At 38.2% G+C, this 21,078-nt stretch overlaps 1 protein-coding gene and 1 long non-coding RNA gene across 46 annotated transcripts in view; one reads left to right on the top strand and one right to left on the bottom strand.

Annotated features, from left to right (window-relative positions):
- The window catches only part of LOC120411533, a 63,694-nt gene extending 59,854 nt beyond the window's left edge, over nucleotides 1-3,840 (top strand). Inside the window, exon 3 of the long non-coding RNA XR_005603929.1 lies at nucleotides 2,927-3,840. This is a non-coding gene — a long non-coding RNA (uncharacterized LOC120411533). The remainder of the gene's footprint in view (nucleotides 1-2,926) is intronic.
- PTPRD (protein tyrosine phosphatase receptor type D) overlaps nucleotides 1-21,078 on the bottom strand; it is a 1,187,151-nt gene that overhangs the window by 426,949 nt on the left and 739,124 nt on the right. The gene's annotated exons all lie outside the window — the stretch shown is intronic.

Raw genomic sequence — 21,078 nt, 5'->3', positions numbered from 1 at the left:
AGTATGCCTAGTTGCATATGCATCCAAAAGACCAGTTTGAGAGACTAGCTTCAGATAAATAATACAACACTTGTAGAGACTTCCATGAAAGATTTACTTTATGGAAACCACCAAGGAAATTAAATACTTTAAACTATGTTTAAGTAACATGAAGGATCTGACAGACTTAAAAAAAAAAATCTGACCAAAAAAAAACCAACCAAAAAAACCACCAACAACCAAAACAAAACCCCACCCCAAATATTTGAAAACACATGTGTAAGATTGTCCATAACTAACTGTCCTGTTCATGGGCTAGGGAGTGTCTTCTTTATCATGAAACTCCTTGATTTTTTTAAATTAAGCCACATTTTTTCTGATGTTTACACAGAGTTTTGGGGTATGTAATATTTATATATGGACTCAATTCCCACACGCTCAGCAGTTTTCTGCAGCAGTTGAAACATTGTCAAGCTTTTACCTCTGCAAATGTTTGCTTTACTTTGTTTTGAGGGCATGGTACTGTGAAATCTAAGTTTTCTGGGGCATTAAATTGATGTGCTATTTCATAATGCACATCCCTCTAATACATAATTTTGTTGTCCAAATCAAATGGTGGAAATGGTCATGCTACTATGAAGCAGTAAGTTGAAACTATGCTAGAAGATGGTACATGTTACAGGCTCCATTGCTAGAGAAAGAAAATATAATTTCAAAGGTCTGATTGAACTGACAGAAGATTGAAGAGACCCATATTTAACAATCCCAGAAGATGCCAATTAAGAGTGCAGAGAAAGTTCAAGCTGTTTAGGCTAAGAGGTTTGCCTTCAGGACGGCTAACAAAGAAGCAAAGAAAATGTTCCACTGGAACATAGCAGTTAGATCTTCAGAGACTTGAATATGCTCTACTCTAGATTTCAGTTTAGATCACTCACCTTAATTGAGATAGTAAGAGAGCCGTAAAAATGCCTTGAAAACTAAAAACTTCAGCATACTCTCACTCCGTTCAATAATATTTGAAAGACAGACTCATTATTTCAAAGCAGAAACATAATTCACTGCACCCACAAAGTAAAAAATGCAGTTTAGGAGGAGGGGAAATAAATTTAGCAGAACCATACATTCAAAATTAATGTTAGTCCATGGAACTAAGCTGTAGAAGAAAACAGAACACAAAATCTTAGAGCTGGAAATTCCTGTACAACAGGTCTGTGTTTTCTTGACAATCATTGTAGCCACAGTTCTGCATTAACTTTGTCTCAGCCTCCTCCTCCTTTTAAGAACTGTGTTTCCACTCTGTATATTTCAGTTTAATTTTTAAGTATGGTAATAAGTGATTCCTGTATAATGTAAAAATTTAGCCAAACAACTCTCACAGAGAGATAGTTTGTAATAGGTTAATTTCTTGATTGACCTTTTGTGTTACAGAGACTGAGAATCTTTACTTTTAATATATTTATCCTACGTATTTCATACTGTGGAATGTCTGCTGTTATTCAATCTCCTCCTGTAGAAAGCGAACACACAGATAACTGAATTCACAGTTCTGCTGCTTAGCAGAGTCACAGCTATAACTGTTGAACAACTGACTCCCATTCAACGTTTGATATGATTCTGGGTTCAGGAACTTACCCATATTTCTGATTAGCCAGAAAACCAGTATTACTCTACTGAATATGGAGAATAAAGTGGCAGTAAAAATACAAAAGCGAGAAACTTTCAGGTGCCCACTACCTTACCTCACATTCCAGTAAAGGCAAACTCACAGCACATATCACAGTCTGGGAGATATACCCAGCCTGGGCTATTGCATGTGATCCATGCCACCTGTGTGTCATTTTAGTTCTCAAGCTCTCAAGGCATTGCCTCACACAACAGGATTTCTCAGGGCACATATGTGCTTGTTTGTTGCATGCCCCCTATCTTGCCAACATTTCAGGGTTCTGCACCAAAGGGTAGCAGCTTCTCTTTCATGTTCTATAAGCCACTGTGGAATATTGCAGGAATTTAATCATTCTTGTTATTTGGTAAAAGTGGTCTTCCAGAGAGCATGGCTCTAGAAATTGTCAGGTAGCATTGCTGTGTAAAGCAAGTAGCACAACCACGTTGCTAGGAATGGCTGGAAATCTCAACTACCCCTTTATGGCCTGGCTCATGAATGTGAGCAGGGAGCATAACACTCTGGCTCATGAATCCTCAACTAGTGCCAGGTGTCCTTCAGCAATTGGCACAGCAGCTGTAAAGAAGGGATTGACTGTGCTTCTGGTTGCTGACAGTCCTTGCCATATGAACTGTGTTTTTCTTTGCAAGGTTGCCATTATCCTACTGAATATTGTGTATTATCTAAAAAGGAGAAAACCAGAATTACCTGCATATTAGACAGATCATCTCCATAAATCTATGGATTTACTTCTTCAAGGACTATAGGTTTTGTGTGGGAAGAAATAATAAGCTGGTCCTGAGCAGGCAGTGGGTATAAAGAAAAAGACCAAGGGCAAGCAAAAAGGCAATTACAGTAAGCTCTGTGCCACGGTGCTTGGATACTCCATGCATTTGTGTCAGACAGCAGAGATGAGTCTGAAACAACATTGTTTATTGTGTTGCATCAGAACAAGAACCTGGCATCTCACAAATTCACAAATTATTTTATTGAGTTATTCAATTTTGCTCTCTTTCTCCACCTTTTTAACCTGTTCAAAATAATTCACATTTTGTCTGAGTATTGTTCCCTGATTCTGCCATCTGGGGTTTAGATACAAGGGAAGGTAATCTGCCACTTCTATAGTTTTATTCTTTGTCTACTTTTAGTGTCATAGTAAATTACTATTTGAACTTGTTGCTTATTGATGTCATGCATGAGAACCATAGTAAAAAATAGCCATTTCACTTTGTTAATCCATTGACTAAAAATTGCCTTCCTGATCATTGTTGCATTGTTCTTTTATAGAACTACTGCATCTGTTTCTGTGCATACTTTCTTAAGCTTGTGGCTGTGTTGTCCAGGAAGAAAAATGGGTTGCATATCACTGTTCTGAATAGTGAGCAAGGACGTGATGAAGAAGAAATTGCTTCAGTAGCAGGAAAGTACTGTAAAGCAAGAAATGGTTTCTTTTCAGACAGCTTTGCTGACAGGCAAAGGAAAAGGAAAAATTTTGCTGGCTTTAGAAGAGGAGAAAGTCACCACAGACATAGTGTCTACTCCATATCATTGTCTCCAGGTCTTTTGATTAAGAAACAAATGGAGAAGGAAAGAACCAAGAAAATTCATCAACACTGTGACCTTCTGCCAAAGATACAGGCCAGGCATAATCCCGTATGTGGTGGTGCATCCTCCACCCCCTGCACCTCTGTCTCGCTCTATGATCTCAGAAGCTCCTGAGAAGCCTTGACCAAACCAACTGAGTGAGGAAGCACCCCTTTACAATACCAGCTGGGTAGTGAAGAATCCTTGATCACAGCAGGAGCTCTGGCATGGTAAAGGTGGGGATAATTCTGACTTCAAAGAGATATCAGTTGCCTAACCAAGGTGAGGAGAAAAGAATAAACAGCTATCTTTGTCACCCTTGGCAAATCATTTACCTGAACTGTAGCCCAAGTGGAACAATACCATCGCTATTGGACTTTTTGGAAAAAAAATCCAGTAGTTACCAACTTGGGTTATAGCCAGGATGGAATCTTAGTGCTGACTAAAGCCAAGCATCTCACAACAGGGGTCCTAAGTGAGATCCTCTGAGCTCTCCTGAATTGCAGCAGGCTGTACTAGCACATCCCTCTGAGTGGGATGCCCTTTGGCGCTCACCAACGCTCAAGTTTTCAATACTCAAAAGATTTTCTTTCACTTTCTTTCACTGATGATGAGTCCTAGACTGCTACCCACTCCTCCCCCTCCCTCCCCCCCCCCCCACGCATACTCCTTGAGGTGTAACCCATGTTGAGAAACGCTATGGGATTTTATGCGACTTTTTCACTGAACCTAAGGGGAATTTTTGATCGGTATCTTTACATAAATAGGTATAAATGTATACATCTTTTTGCCTCTGTGAGTGCATGTGAATGGATTATGGTATGAATGTTGCTATTGTGAATCTATAATAAAATCAGTGTTATAATTGCAGCAAATCCTAGCTGAGCCTGCGCTTCAGTGGAGTGGATTGGTCTGGAAATGGGCAGCACAGTGCAACAAGGACAATCTAGCTCTTGAGGGTCTGTCCGTCATTGTTTTTTTGTTGTCCCAGGCTTGGGGTTGGGAAAAGCTAGCTGTGGGAGTGCCCAACATCATGTTTTTGTCCCGGGAATGGGATAAAATTCCTGCTGGGCACAGGAATGGCCACCATCATGTCTTTATATTGGGGTCCATGTCATGTGACCCATGGGGAGTGTCTGCCAACTTGTCTTTGTCTAGGTGGCCACATGGAACTAAGTCAAGATGGTGTACACCTCTTTCTCTTTTTGTATACTTTTGTTATTAATATTGCTGCTGTTACTGCGTGTTTCTTGTTCCATTGCTGCGTGCTTTCAGTGAATTGTTGTCTCAACCCACAGTCTCTTTGTCCCTCTCTTACTGGAGGGGATTGGGGGAATGGAATTGACTCCTTGGAAGTTTAATTTCTGGCTGGTAATAACCCCAAATCTGTAGTAAGTAATTGAGTGAACTTTGAGACCAAACTCTGTTAAAGTTGCACTTTCACAATTTAATATTAAAACCTGCTTTTGGCCAACACTATTGATAGTGATTTTTTAAGTGGCCTAACCACGCTTTCATGACACTTCACCAGCTTCTTCCATGAAAGTGGCAAATAGAACATTCAATATGGATGTAAACTACAGAAATGTAGATACTAACAAGTATTTCTGAAATCCCATGGCTAATCCTGTGACCTGGCTCTTCCAGAGCTGCCTTGTCTAGGTCCACCATTACATTGTTGCTGTTGAACAAGAAGCACTAATGACCTCAGATGAAAGGGGTACCCAAATTCTTTTTGAATGTGTCAGGTGTCACTGATGAAGCTAATACAAATCTTGAAAATGGGATCTCGTTAGTTTTAGAACAGTTTTGTTGTCCTTTTACCTTCTTTGAAATGACCTGCAGGGTTCCAATACATTGCAAAATGTCACATGGGTGCATCATCTGGTGTATCTGGAAAGCTATGACCTGATTGCTGTCACTGAGCCTTGGTGGGGTGAATCACATTATTGGAGCACTTCAATCAATGACTAATATGTTCAGGACAGAGAGCTTGGAGAGGCTGGCCTCTGTCCATTATGGACAAGGATAGAAAGGTTAGGGGGTTGCCCTCTACGACTGAGCAACCTATACGGGAAAAACCTCTTGCCACTGAAAAACAGCCCAGCGCAGATCTAGAGTGTATGGATGAAAATTAGAGGCCAAACCAACAAAGGCAGTCTTAGGGTGGATGTTTCCTGAAAGATGCCAATCAGTTAGTCTTACCTCAGGCCTAGTAAACTCATGGAACAGGTCCTCCTGGCATCTACCTCAAGGCATATGGAAGAGAGGAAAATGGCTTCCCCAAAGGCAAATGGTGCCTGGTTAATTTAAGGCCCTCTATAGTGGTGTGTCTGCTCTGGATAAGGATGAGAAAAGGACCTGATGGAATTTATTATGACTTCCATATGGTCTTTGATATGGTTCTCCCCAATATTCTTGCTGCTAAATTGGAAATATATGGCTTTACTGGAGATGGGTGCACTATAGGATGGGAGAAGGATTGCCTGAATGCTTGCATGTGAGGAGCTGCAATTAACAGCTCAATGTTCCAATGGAGATCAGTAACAAGGGAAATTTGTCACGAGTCTCTACCGGGGCCAGTACAGTTCAACATCTTTATTAATGAAATGCACAGAGAAATGTAGTGCATCCTCAGCAAATTTGCAGATGGCACGGTATTGGGTCCAGCTAAAATGAACTTAATTTTCCTCATAGCAGCCCTCAAATCACTGTGCTTTGTAACAGTAGCTACAAAGGTGTTGATAATACACCAGTGTTTTGACTATTGCTGAGTAGTGTAGCACAGCATCAGCAATGTCTCTCCAACATTCTCCCACTCCTAACCTCCATTAGGCTGGATCTTTGGAGGTGACATAGCCAGTACAGCTGACCCAAAGTGACCAAAGTGATATTCCAAACCATATGATGCCTGCTCAGCAATAAAAGGTAAGATAAAAAAAAGGTGGTAGGGGTGGTAGGGGTGGGTAAGTGTGTGTACAGGGTTTGCTATTTACATTGTTTGCTTCCAGAGCAGCCAATAAGTGTGCTGAAGCCCACCTTCTCAGGAAGTGATTGGTCATTGCTTATGAGAAGTAGAAAATAAAATCTCTTTTTTTCTTTGGTTCCTCCTGCATGACCTTTACTTTTCCTTTTTTAAACTTCCTTTATTTTGACCCAGAAGTGGTTTTTCCACTTTATTTTCACTACCTCTGCCTGTCTAAGGAAGGAGTAGTACAGCAATTTGGTAGGCATCCAGCTCAGGTCATCCAACCACAGACAGCAAGATGAACACTGCAGTGATATGCTGGAAGGAAGAGATGCCATCCAGAGAGACTTTGACAGACTGAATAAATGGACCATTATAAATTTCATGGCTTTCAACAAAGTTAAGTTCAACGTCCTGCACCTGGGTGAGGCCAATCAATAGTAGTGTTACAGACTGGGAGATAATCAGCACTGCAGAGATAAAATTGGCATATTAGCAGATAAAGAATTAGGTATGAACCAGCAATATGCACTTCCAGCCCAGAAAGCCAATTGTTTTCTGGACTTCATTAAAAGCAGCATGGCCAGCATGTTGCAGGAGGTGATTCTGCCCTTTTTCTCTGCTCTGGGGGCACAAATATAATCAAAGGGCTAGAATGCCTCTTCTATGAAGAAAAGCTGAAACAATGTTAATAATCTTGCAGAAGAGAAGGCACTGGGAAGACCCTATTATGATCTTTCAATACTTAAAGGAGCATATAAGAGGGTCAGGAGAATTATAATTAGCCTGGAGAAGCACTGGAGCTTATAATTAGCCTGGAGAAAAGGAGGTTGAGATGAGACCTTCTCACTCTCTACAATTACCTGAAAGGAAGTTGTAGGAAGATGGGGTATGGTCACTTCTTTAAGGCAGCAAGGATGAGAGGAAATGGCCTCAAGTTGCACTAGGGGAGGTTTCTATTGGATATTAGGAAAAATTTCTTTGTCAAAAGGGTTATCAAGCAATGCACCAGGCTACCTAGGGAGGTGGTCACCTCTGGAGGTGTTCAAGAAACAGCTGGACATGACACCTAGTGCTATGGTCTTGACAAGGTAGTGATCGGTCAAAGATTGGACTCAATGATCTTGGAGGTCCTTTCCAATCTTTCTTATTCTTTGATTCTAAGAAAGATGGGTGTGGAGGGCTGGGAGAGCACTTTTTACCAAGGCTTGTAGTGAGAGGAAAAAGCAACATCTTTAAACTGGAAAAGGATGGTTTTAGATTCAATAAGGAAGAAATTTATTATAGTGGGGGTGGCAAGAGACTTGCCCAGAGTTGTGGCTAACCAGTCACTGGAAGTGTTCAAGACAGGGTGGGATGGGGAACTGAGCAACCTAATCTAGTGAAAGATGTCCCTATCCACAGCAGGAACCTTGGAAATAGGTTCCTTTAAGGGTCCCTTCCAACCTGAACTATCTTATAGTTTGAATCTTTATTATAGATTTTATAATTTTATTTTTACCATCTAGATTGGCTATGGGATGTATTGTCTCTGCATAATGTCTGTAATAACACCTGTACAAACAGAACAACTTTATGTGAAGCAGAAGTACCTTCAGATGATTCAACACCTGTCACCAACACAAGTAACTAAGGACACCAATAACTGAAATGGACCCAGAACCCTTCTACATTAAATCCAAATCTCTTGGTTAAAGATGTTCTTGTTTTCATAATGCAGCAGTCCTAGAGGGGGAAAATGCATTGATGTTGTCTTATGAACCTTACTATTGCCATTCAACATATTTTGTAATAGGAAAGAATGTTAAATTGTTTCTTTTTTTTTACAATTGTTTATCATCTGCAGGTTTTTTTCCTTTTCCTTTTAAATGTTGTTTTACCCTGAAAATTTGTCTTTCTTCTATTAGCATCACAGTGCACCAAAGTATTTTTAGAGTAAACATTTAAAAATAGTATTGTAACTCTGAAGCAAATTTCTAAGCAAATGTATTCAACTAGTACTATAATTTTGCACCCATTTTTTTCTCAAATTTTTCAGCTAGTTCTTTAATTACTTCTTCTATGCTATGACAAATAAGTTTTATAAGCAATGAGTGAATCTATATCCGTAAAACTCTTATTGCAAATCAATATTTTGTAAAGGAAAAAGAAGATTTTTTTTAGACATTTATATCTTGGAGGGTAAATGATATAAACCAGAATGAAAATATTTATGCCTAAGAAAGTGTTCCTGGGTTAAAATTCAAGTTAACAGCTCATGCATTTGATAAGGAATACAATAATGGTACATCTTTCATTATGCAAAGGAAAGGATACTCTGGTAAATAAGTTTACTGAAGAAACAGCATCAATGCAAAATAGTGAACTATGTGTGTATGGGTATGTAGTGTGTCTGGGTTTAATTGCTTATGTAAGTTTGTGTTTAAGCACTGAAGAATTCCTTTTGCACTGAAGTTTTGTTCTTCAGTGTTTGTTCTACAGCAGACCAAACAGGAAGGCCAAAGTATTTTAATTTCTAAAGTCATGTGCACTGTCTGCCAGCTGCTATACTCATTATTATGTACAGGCCACAGCATTACATGCTAGACTAGTTTGCTATTTCATTACTAATTCCTTTTTGCATCCTTTAAAGCAGCAATTAAAAGGTGGGCCTTCAGCATGCAAGAGCCAACTACTTGAACCATAATCACAACATATTTTATCCTCTGTGCTGGGGGCTGTGCAGTGATTTGGAATTTTAGTCCTTGTGCAATCTCTTAAGATTGCCTCAGAGGTAGAGGAGACTAATTTGCAAATATTTTTTTGCAAGTAGTTTTGGACACGCAGAAAAGAACGAGTGGGGTAATCTTCAATGCCTTGTATTGCTAAGTATTTATTATATTTGATATCTGGGGAAAAAAGAAAGAAAGAGAGAAAATCATCTGTCTTATCCTCTTTGTAAGTAAATCTTAGTGTAATAAAGTCTAATAATTGATATGTCTGACCTTTTTTTATCTGGCTGTCCTTTATTAAATGTGAGATTTTTCTTATGTGCAGATCAGTCTATGAAGGTATCTTGTCAAAGCTGCCAGCTTATTCATAGCAAACCTATAGTAATTTTTACTAAGAAGCTGTTCTAGGCACTAACCCCCACTTCCCTATAAAAATTGCAACAAATATTTTTGTTCTAGCTCACAAAGTATGCATGAGATGAAGCAATGGTTGTTTAAAACACAGAGAATTTATGAGCTTTGTGAGAAATTTTGTTTAAGATTTACTTTAAATGTCCATGGAAATACCAGGAGAAAAAGTTACCTCTCTCAATTATTTTAGTTAGAATTAACATTTTATAAAAATATGAAAAACCTCTCACCTATGCATGAAGATGTGTCAATTTGCATTTATTTTTACAAAATTTGCCAAATATTTAAAAGAAATATTTAAAAGAAATATTTAAAAAACCAACTCAACTTTCTCTAGCACCACTTGTGTTCCTTAAGCCTTAATTTCTCTGTAAAAGTAGTTAATTCATGCCCTGGAGAGCAAGAACTTAAATGAGTCAGAAACTTATATTTTGTACAGTCAAAAAAGACCAAATATATAATTATTCATTCATAAAACACCACCACTACCACCACCACCAAAAAAAAAAATCTAATATGAAACATGGATACAGTTGTGCAATTCTTTGGTCATCAATGAGGAATTCTATGGCTAAATAAAGTATGTTAAAAGAATTCAAATAATTATTCATTAACATTGCCTCACAGAAATTCCTCCATGGTAATTTTACGCATATTAGTTTTTTATGCACAATCAGAACTGAAGAAACCTTGCTTCAAATTAAATTCTACTTTGTGGAGTGTAAAATGTAAAATTATTCAGTTTGCTTGAACACTACAATGAGTGCTAGCTTGGTGTTTCAGTGGCAAACAGCAGCTCATCACATGGTAAAAACATACAGCTAAAATTTGAACTAGGTCCCAGATCACTAATTGTCTTGACAGATCAAAGCTGCAACAAGAGAGCTCTCAGGAAGATGAAACGATTTAGAGAGCATTATTAGATGGCTGCAGGTTCCTGAAGAAGCACGAAGAAACAAAGATAATATTGTTGACATTTACAGACCCTGCTTGCCATAAATTGTATTAATACATAAACCTCTGCATCCACCTACAAAAACAGTTACTTGTGAAGAGAGCACTGCTCTGTCTTCTTTACCCTTGTCCTTAATATAATTTCTCATTTTTATGCAACAGTTTAGGATCCCAATGCCTTTCTCTTCATACAGAACACCAAGTGTATTTTTATATATTATGTACTACATAACACATTCAATAGTAAACATTAAAATACATTCTGACTTCCTTTCAAATCTCCTTACTTCACTGAAAAGGCAGTTTATTCCCCCCAAATAATTCTTTAATGTACATGACCCTTCTTCATAACAGAATGCCAGACTAGCAACTATGAATCTTTAGAATAAACCACCAGCAATAAAGAATTTCAGAGTAGAGAATGCACAGTGTTGAAAATGGACTTTAAAGTTTCATCAAATACATCAGCTTTTTTATCCACAGAGTACATACAGTTTTTTCTCCTGGTCTTAATTCAAAACTGTCTTTTACACTGTTTAGAGTAGTGGTGCTCTTGTACTGTTTCATTACTTGTATTTCGTATCACAGTACAATTGACATGAAGGCACTCCAGTCCCAAGTCCCTGAGATTTTCACTCAGGGAATGCCCCCTAACCTGTAAAAATATAGCTGGAGAAGGACAAGATTCTGAAATGAATCTTTCCAGATGTCTATAAAAATCACCAGTAGGTCAGAAACCTGTTCAGACTTTGGCCAGCAAATTCCTATTTCAAGCTCTCTAGTTGCCTGCCAATATGCCAGTATGATTCAGAATTGCTGAACACAATTAATGACAACAACCAACTCTCAGTAAGAAATGTTATTGTATACGTGATCTGCATATGTTGACAAAAATTGCAAAAGAAAATGAACTACTATTTCTAAATAATGCATGACAGGAAATTATATTATTTTGTAGTGAGCAGAATTTTGGTTTTGCACTTGTTTTCTTGATCATTATCTGCAAGAGAGAATAATAAAAAAAGAGTATGTATGATGTCTAACCTCAAAGTATTGCTGAAAATGTACTCCTATAGGTCTGATTAACGGCTTGTTCAAGCACTTTATTCTATTGTAAATAAATGGTGTTTGGGGAGCAAAACACCTCATAACAGTGTGTTAGCATCAGTAAATAGTGTATATTTTTATTCCACTCTTGAATCTCCATAGCTTAGCCTCAGATCTATTTTAATAGTATTTACTAGGAGGAAAATAGAACTATTAACATCCCCATACTGTCATGTTGTAATATGTCTGTAAATATCAAATTCAGGAGGCTAAACAAATGTACTGGAAGTAATTTATGTCCTTGCTTTCCTTCCTCATTGAAAGGTAATTGGGATTAACATAACCACAGTGTAAATATTTTCTACAAATCTCAGCTTTAATATAATTGTTGATAGTTGATGAGAGAAACATGGTGTCTGTTTTTTATTTGTGCACTAGGTGATGAAAAATTTGCACAATAATGTAATTTGAGTACAATTAATATATTGACAGACATACACACAGAACCAAAGTTATTGTTAGATAACCCTTTTGCTGAAAGAGTATTTTAACCATTATTATTTTTGTCAGCATTTAGAAGAGTGGGATAAAGGACAAAATATTTAAATTCTGTGTTGCACACAAAATCCTCTTTTCCTTTCCAGAGTTTAGCACAAAGGAACCAAATGCTTAAGTTTTGGTTTTACTATTTCAGTAATAAAAGTTTTTCTCCTCTCTACTTTCCTCTTCTCCAGGGATTTTGCACTTTATCAAGGTTTGGAGCAGGAGGATCTGGACCAAAATAGCTATACTATAGATGAGAACTTAGTTTGACAGGACTTTTGAACACATAAATCAAAGCCTCTGTACTTAACAAGCATGAATAGACACAATTTGATATGAAACACCTAAAATATCTATATTTAAGGTAGAACTCTACTAATTTATTTAGTTAAAATAAGAACCAGTATGTATCCCTTTCAGAGATTTCTGGAATTGAAGTGTTTGAATAAACTCCCTCTAGAAATGAAACCAGTGGAAAAGAGACAGAGGGAAATGAGAACTAATGAAAACTTCTGCACCAGGGGACAGTGAGATGTAGTACAGAAATAACTGTCTACATAAGAAAAAAGCAGCAGGATTAAGGGATTCAAGGTGATCACTGTTATTACTTCAGCTTCTGCCATGATCCTTAAGTACAGCTTCAGCTGAAACTGATAACTCCAAAATGGCCAGTTTTATTCCCTCTATTTATCTAGACAATGGAAGGCTTTTCAAGTCTGGGACACATTCCCGTGAAACATGCTACAGTTTTACTGGCTGTGTAGGGCATGTGTGAACAGACACAGGAAAGCAGTTCCAGCTAATTGAGATGGTGCCAGCTGGCAGGAGGTTGGCAAATGTGATGCCCATCTACATGAAGAACCAGAAGGAGGATGCAGGGAACTGCAGGCTTGCCAGGCTTACCTCATTCGATGACAGGTAAAATCAAGGAACAGATCATCCTAAGTGCCATCACGTGACACATGCAGAACAATGAGAGGATCAGGCCGAGCCATCAGGGGTTTGTGAAAGACAGGTCCTTCTTGATCAACATGATCTCCTTCTATGACAGGGTGACCCAGCTTGTGGATGAGGGAAAGGTTGTGGATGTGGTCTACCAGGACTTTAGTAAAGTCTTTGACACTCCCATAACATTCTTTTGGAAAAAGGTGGTTGCACATAGTTTGGACTGGTGTAATCTTTACTGGGTAAAAATTGACTTGATGGCTGGCCTGGAGACTAATGGTGAATGCAGTGGGTCACCAGAGCTGTTCCCCAGGACTCAGGACTGGGGCCAGTTCAGTCTAATGTCTTAATTTACTGTTCATCTGGACAAAGGGATTGAGTGACCCCTCAGTCAGTTTGCAGGTGACACCAAGCTGGGCAGAAGTACTCATCTGCTAAAGAGTTGTAAAGGTCTGTAGAGGAATCTGAACAGGCTGAATCAAGGGACCAAGGCCAGTTGTATGATGTTAGAATCATAGAGAAGGGTTCTTGTCGGAAGAGACCTTAAAGATAATGTAGTTCGAACATTTCTGCAATGGGTAGGGACATCTTCCACTAGACCAGCTTATTCAGAGGCCCATCCAGCCTGGTCCTGAACATTTCCAGGGACAAAGAGTTCACAACCTCTCTGGGCAACCGGTTTCAGTTTCCTTCCCATCTTCACAGTAAAGAATTTCTTCCTATGATTGAATTTAAACATACTGTCCTTCAGCTTGAGGTCATTCCCTCTTGTCCTGTCACTACATGCTCTTGTGAAAAGTTCCTCTCCACCTTTCTTGTAAACCCTCTCTAGGTACTGGAAAGCTTCTAAAATTCTCCCCAAAGCCTTTTCTTCTCCAGGCTGAATAGCCCCAACTCTCTCAACCTTTCTAATTAGGAGAGGTGTTCCAGCTGTGTGATCAAATTAGTATCTCTCTTCTGGAGTTGTTCCAGCAGGTAATGTCTTCCTTGTGTTGGGAGTCCCAGAGCTGGACATAGTACTCCAGGAGGGGTCTCACAATAGCACTGTAGAGGGGCAGAATCACCATTCTCAGTTTGCTTGTCATGCCTCTTTTAACACTGCCCAGGATGGCTTTCTGGGATGTGAGCACACACTGTTGGCCCATGCTGAGCTTCTTGTCAACAAACACCCTCAAGTCCTTCTTCCCAGGGGTGCTCTTCATCTATTCTCTGCCTAGCCTGTACTTGTGCTTGGGATTTCCCTGATCGAGGTGCAACACCTTGCACTTGGCCTTGTTGAACTTCCCAAGGTTCACACAGGCCCATCTCTCAATCCTTTCAAGGTCCTTCTGGATGGCATCCCTGCCCTCCAGCATGTTGACCTCACCAAACAGCTTTGTGTCATCGGCAAACCTGCTGAGGGTGCACTGAATCTCACTATCGTTGTTGCAACAAAGATGTTAAAAAGTGCTGGTCCCAATACAGACCCCTGAAGAATCACCAATTGGATATGAAGCCATTAACTATAACCCTTCAGGTGTGATCATTCAGCTGACTTTTTATCCACTGAGTAGTCCATCTGTCAAGTCCGTGTCTCCCCAGTTTAGAAATAAGGTTGACATGCGGAACAGTGTCAAATGCTTTTTACTGTTCAGGTAGATGAATTTGTTGCTCTTCTTTTGTCCACCAGTGCCACAACACCATCATAGAAGGCCACCAAATTTGTCAGGAATGATTTGCCTTGTAAAGCCATGTTGGCTCAGTAACCTCCTCATTTTTCATGTGACTTAGCATAGTTTCCAAAAGGAAATTGTCTTGCCAGGCACTGAGATGAGACTGACTGGCCAGTAGTTTCATAGGTCTTCCTTATTTTCCTTTTTAAAAATGGGTATTATGTTTCTCCTTTTCCAGTCAGTGGGAACTTCACTGCAATGTCAAGACTTCTCAAATATGATGCATTGTGGCATAGCCACTTCTTCATCCAGTTTCCTCAGGACCCGTAGATGTATCTCCTCTGGTCCCACAAACTTTGCAACTTCAGGTTCCTTAAATGGTCTCCAGCCCAGTCTTCTCCTACAGTGGATGGTACTTCATTCCCCCATTTCCCTCATTTCACCTTCTGCATGTGGGTGGTTTGGCTGGAATACTTGCTGGTGAAGATTGTGGTAAAAAAGTTGTAGAGTGCCTTGGCCTTCTCTGTGTCCTGGGTAAACAGGTCTCCTTCTCTGATCCTGAAAAGACCCATGTTCACCAAGTGCTGGGTCCTGCCCCTGGGTCACAACAGCCCCAGGAGGTGCTACAGGCTGGGGCCAGAGTGGCTGGGAACCTGCCCAGTGGAAAAAGACCTGGGCATGTTTGTCACCCATGGCTGAACATGAGCCAGTGTATGCCCAGTTGGGAAAGAGGGCCAATGACATCCTAGTTTGTATTAGGAATATTGTGGCCAGCGGGGCCAGGGCAGTGATTGTCCCTTTTTACTTGGCAATGGTGAGGCTGCACCTCGAGTCCAGTTTTCTCACTACAAGAAAAACACTGAGTTTCTGGAGCATGTCCAGAGAAGGGCAGTGAAGCTGGTGAAGCGTCTAGAGCACAAGTCCTGTGAGGAGCAGCTGAGGCGGCTGGGGTGGCGTAGCCTGGAGAAAAGGATGATGAGGGGAGCCCTTATTGCTCCCCACAACCACCTGAAAGGAGGTTGTAGTGAGGTGGATGTCAGTCTTTCCTCACAAGTAATGAGTGATAGAAGAAGAGGAAATGGCCTCAAGTTGTGTCTGGGGAGGTTTAGACTATATATTGGGGAAAATTTCTTCACAAAAAGGATTGTCTAGCATTGGAACAGGCTGACCTGGAAACTAGTTGAGTCTCTCTCTATCTGTCAAGATACTTAAAAGATGTGTAGATGTAACACCTAGGGATATATTTTAATGGTAGTGCTAGGTTAATGGTTGAAATAAATTATCACAGAAGTCTTTTCAACCCTAAACTTTTCTATGGTTCTGTGGTAGGGTTTAGAACATGTGGGGCTGAATGAATATTAGGAATAAGCCCACACTTGCAATAAGAGCTGATTCTTTTGAACTTGCTGTAGTTATACCATGCTAAAGCCTTGGTGGTGGTGGGGTTTTTTTGGTTTGTCTGTGGTGTGTGCTTTTTTTTTTCTTCTCCTTTTTCTCTTTGAAAGGAATTTAGAAGAAAAATGTGAGAAGAAAGTGTCATTCATTAGAAAAAGTTGTTGATTTAAACAAAACATCATGTTCTACTGGTTTTAATGCATTAACTTTGTTTTAAGTTGACATAAAATTATTATTGCTGCAAGTTTTTCACTTTGTCAGACCCAGAAAAATTAAAAAAAACAATTCAATGTCTTAATAATGTATGTACTACATAAAGGCTCCAAACTATTGGCTCTTATGAAAGAGTAACTAATGGAATAAAACTCCTTGTTTTTTGAGGGAACTGAAAGCAGAAAAGCTGAAAGACTGTTAGAAAGAGAAATGACCTTTGATTTTAAGAACATGTAATTCTGTTTGTTTTAAAAGAATACAAATGCATCATTTTTCACTTTTTGGGTATTTATCTTGCCCTTTAAAGGCCAGCTAGAGAGTGGAGCTAAAGTTCATGCCTAAAATGAAATCTGAGTATCCAATATGAACCACACTTTCCCCTTGGCATTGATTTTGAAACAGAAAAGATTAGGAAGCAAAAACAACAACTAAAAACATCTGTAACTATTGCCAGTACAAAGAAACAATAGAGCTCACCATATGTACACAGCACACCCACACACACACCCACACCCACACTTTTTAAAAAGGCAATAGATGTAGACTTCAAACTTCTTACTACCTTCTGATTCCCACAGAGGTAAGTAGAAGACTGGGTATTGGAATGTTCTACACACAGAACACAGTATTGAAAAGTTTTCTGGTAGTTCCCATCAGCCGTTTATGTAAATGTAGTGGAGAATATAGAAACCCAAGTTTTTATCCTCCTCCCCCACTTGCTGTCTCAAGACAGTTCTACTACAATAAGCTAGTCTTTCAAGCAAAAGCAGTTTAAGAAATATGCCAATCCCAATTTCTAAACAAACAAATTGTCTATCTATACTCTACCACGTATTTGTTAATACAAATATTGTTAGTAAAATACAAGAATGTTTTTGAGGATGACAGAAAATTTCCCTCCTGGAGTTCAGCAGACACTAGTCATATCTTAGCTTTCTGCTTTCAAATATAAGAGGTTCAGATATTTCTCAACATACTGCTTGAATTGCTATTTTAAAAACATGCTTTGAAGAAGAGTTTCTGACTTATCCTGGGAAAAATATTCTTGAATATATTTTATATTTAATTGTCAAAACATGATAATTCTTATATTTCATTAAATACTTTGAAATACTAGCAACACTAATAGAATTATTTGTACTGCTAGGAATAAATAGTATGTTGACATACTCTAAAATGGAATGAATATACCTGAAAATTAAGAGTAGTTATTGCTGGATAATCAGAGAAGCAATTTCTTTAGGAGATGAAATTGTTTTCTGCAGCTCAGTTATGAGACAATGTGCTAATATGAATTACCAAATTTAATAAAAATATATGATAAAGACTGTAATTCTGAAAAAAAAAATTTAAAAAATGAAATTATAATTTTAAAATATAGTGTTTAGGCAGGAAATATCATCCACATACATGTGAATAAGCAAATGCTATGCAAGTTTAAGATTCCATTAAGTTATACAAACTATTTAACTTTTTGGACACATGGGAAAAACTCATAGCCCAAAAATTAGTTATGTGTCATTTAAGACTATTTCAATTTCAGTGCTTACTTAATTTGGTATACGTACCAAATACTAATGATCATTTTAATACAATGTTGAGATATCATTTCTGCTGTGGTGCAGCATTTATCAAGCACTCGGACAAGGAACCTTTTATACTACAAGAAATGCCCACACTGTAGCAATCAAGGCACCTGCATCCACTTCACCCATCCTAATGTGATTGTAGCAGCAGCAGGGAGCATGGGAGCTGCACAGCAGCCAGCTCTCATCTAGAAGCACTGTGCCTCTGCTGGCAAGGCACAGCCTGTAAGCTAACAAGCCCTGGCACTTTTCAGAGCTTGATAGCTCAGGGGCAATGCTGCATGAACATGCTATTCTGCTTCTATAGCCAAGCAAGTTCACCCATATGTGTCTGCACTGTGCGCCATGGTGGATGTTTCTGCCAGTACAGGTATCTCTGGCACTGTGACTCCCTGGACACTGTAAACATGCCACCATTTTCTGGTGGGTTCCACTGTGAAATAATTGCTCTTTTATTTGAAAATGAGTGACTTTACCTCTGTCAAGAAAGAGCTGTGTTTCATAATCGTAAACTGACATTCAAGGCTTTTATTCATTAATATTAACACTGGCATATATCTAAGGTTCAGCTTCTATAACTAAGATTAAAGGACTATTTCTACTACCATCTTATATCCTTTTTACTAAAATGATTTGTATATGCAAGGTGTAACACCTGTGATGGAAGTGAGACATTCAACTTGAAGTAATCCTTAAAAATCTTTCCTCAAACCCTTGCATTTAAGTTAGGTTTTCTGAGAATTTAGAAGGTCTGAATTAACTATTATATAAACTTATTATTGGTAAATGCTTTAAAATTAATGCAGGATATGGGAAAAACCTTGAAGTGTTGAACATTTCTTTTATGAAAGATATTTTACAGGAGATCTACTTGAGATCTAGGTTGAATTTAAAAAAAGAAAAAAAGTAAGCCTGGTCCCCTGAGTTTAGTACTTATGTGTATAATTGTAATTAGACACACACATTGCTCTCAGACATATTTAATCAGTCTTTTAATGATCAATGCAAAAAATACATTATTCCTTTAACTTCAAGAAAGTCTTCTGATATCCTAACATCAGTAATTATAGGAGGTCAGAACACAGGAAGTATTCCACATGACAGGAAGACATATATAATTTGCAGTTAACACTACTGTACATGTATTCCTCCAAATTCTGTGTGTATGATAACCATACTAAGCCCATATGACTCTCCTGTGGCTAATATTAATATTGTGATTTTTTAGGAATTGAGGGTTATGCTTTTATTTACAAATGAGTGAGTGCCTTTCTTCTAATCATAGCTGTGAATTGTTCCTTTGTTTTCCATGGACATTCAGTTTCCTGTAAATAGAAAGCTTTTAGCTAAAATCATAAAGAGAGTCAGAGATAAGACTTGAGAGTGATACTGTCTTGCTAATTTTGAGTCTAAAACAAAATAACTTACCTCACATATAATGAACTTAAAGCCTAACCACTTTCCTTCACCAATACATAATCTACATTTTAAAATGACTTGCCTAAACTAAGTGAAAAAGAAATTCTGTGTGCATCAGAAGAAAAATATTTGTCTTACTGCCATTAAAGGAAGCAATACATGTTTTCAGTGATAAGGATATGTCCGTCTCTTTCTGTATATGTTCTGACATAGTGCAACTAAAAAGAAGGTAGCAGGAAAAAGGGAAGAAAGGAAAGGCATAAGTAATGACTGAATAAGCTGTTTGTAGAAGTGCATTAAATCTGGTCCACTTATTTTTTTTACTGTGGTTCATAATTCAGTTTCAGCCAGCATTCCCAACAATAATACTAAACAGGATGTGGTCCTGAGTGGCACCAGGAAAACAACCATGACATCATGAAATCACTGCTGCTTTGATCGTTCCTCATTGATTCACTAAAAGGCTAATACCCCTGAGCCTCAAAGTCAAGCTGTGCAGTACAAGGGATGCAGAGGTTAGTGTATTTCCAACCTCTCCTCACAAGCAGTTAAAACAAAGAGCATGAGATTAACACAGCATAGCACATCAAAATCCTAGTTAATTATTTCTGAATTAATGCTAGAAATGAGACAACCAACTGTCTTCCCTTTTACCCCCTCTGAAGCCCAACAAACCCAATTCCTAAGTTTCACACCAGCAAGTTATCTATCTTGAAATTGTGTTGGTTCTTCCCCTTCCCTATTCACATTTCTGACAGTTAGAAAGAAAAACACAAACACTAAGCAAAACACCTACTAATTTTTGTTCTTTGTTTGAATTTGATCTGTTAATCTCTGCTTCATTTTATATCAAGATTATATCTCGTCGATTAGATTTTTCTGAGTGGTGTTGATCCCCTAAATGCATTTATAAATAGTACATTTATTCAGTGTATATGTAAAGGATTTATTAACCTCTCAGCCCTTATTTTAATAAGTTTAACAAGGCAGCGCCTTTTAGTCTTACTGAAGAGAGAGAATTTCTCCATTTTCCTATATGTTAAAGACTCTTTGACACTTCCATCTACTTACTTTTTCTTTAGTCCACATATCTGTGTCATAATGGCCAAAAATATTGGCAGAAAATTGCACCTTGAAGGAAATGCTACTTTATCTGAGTTATCTCTAGGATAACTAATCCTAGTCCAAATAAAGGGGCATGTTTGATCTATCTTGCACTAAGGTACTCCAAAACATGTTTAGGGATGGAATATATGGGGAGAGATTAATGAGATGAAATGGGACAGTAGATTGCCCGACAGTGCATCCTAATAGTGAAATTTTTTCAGTGAAAGTTGACTGGTGCTCCATAAGAGCACACACACAATTTTTTGCACATTCAAAATGAAAAATCAGTGTAGCACTCTGATTTGAGTCTTTACAAGGCACTTTTTGTGGTTTAAATTCTTCCTTGCTTCTTTTGAAAACATTTAACCTGATCCATACTAGCAACATTAACCTTTTCATGTTTATTCGACTTCAGAACACATTCTAAATATGTTCATACATAAATCCTTGCCCCCTTCTTCAATTAATTAGATGCCAGTTTTTTTGTCCAGATAAAATATAAGACCTTAAAAACGGTGAATAAGCCGTCTTCTCTTGTTGCTTGGTTTCACATTATAGAGCTGACAATCCTGCTCTCCTACATCAAATAGACACTATTTAATGGTTATGAAGAAATATTTAGTGATGAACTGCTCTTGAATGTACTGCTCTTGTATCGCGCTTCAGTGAACATTTTATCTTCTACAAAACTGGGACAAAGTGGTTACAGGAAGAAAAAAAAGAATGGAACTCTGCATGAATAAATAGTAAAATCAGCATTAAATATATTATTAAGCAGCCTAATAATTATTAGTTTGATAGCTGAGAAAAAGTCAGATGAACTAATGTATGTGATTGCAGCAGGATGAAAAAAATAATCCAAGAGCAGCATCCAACTAGGGGAAACAATAAGCTAAAACTTTAA

Source organism: Corvus cornix, chromosome Z (genome assembly GCF_000738735.6).
Source record: "Corvus cornix cornix isolate S_Up_H32 chromosome Z, ASM73873v5, whole genome shotgun sequence".
Lineage (NCBI taxonomy): Eukaryota > Metazoa > Chordata > Aves > Passeriformes > Corvidae > Corvus > Corvus cornix.
Note: the sequence above shows the minus strand (reverse complement) of the source record. Positions and strands in the feature narration are given on the sequence as shown.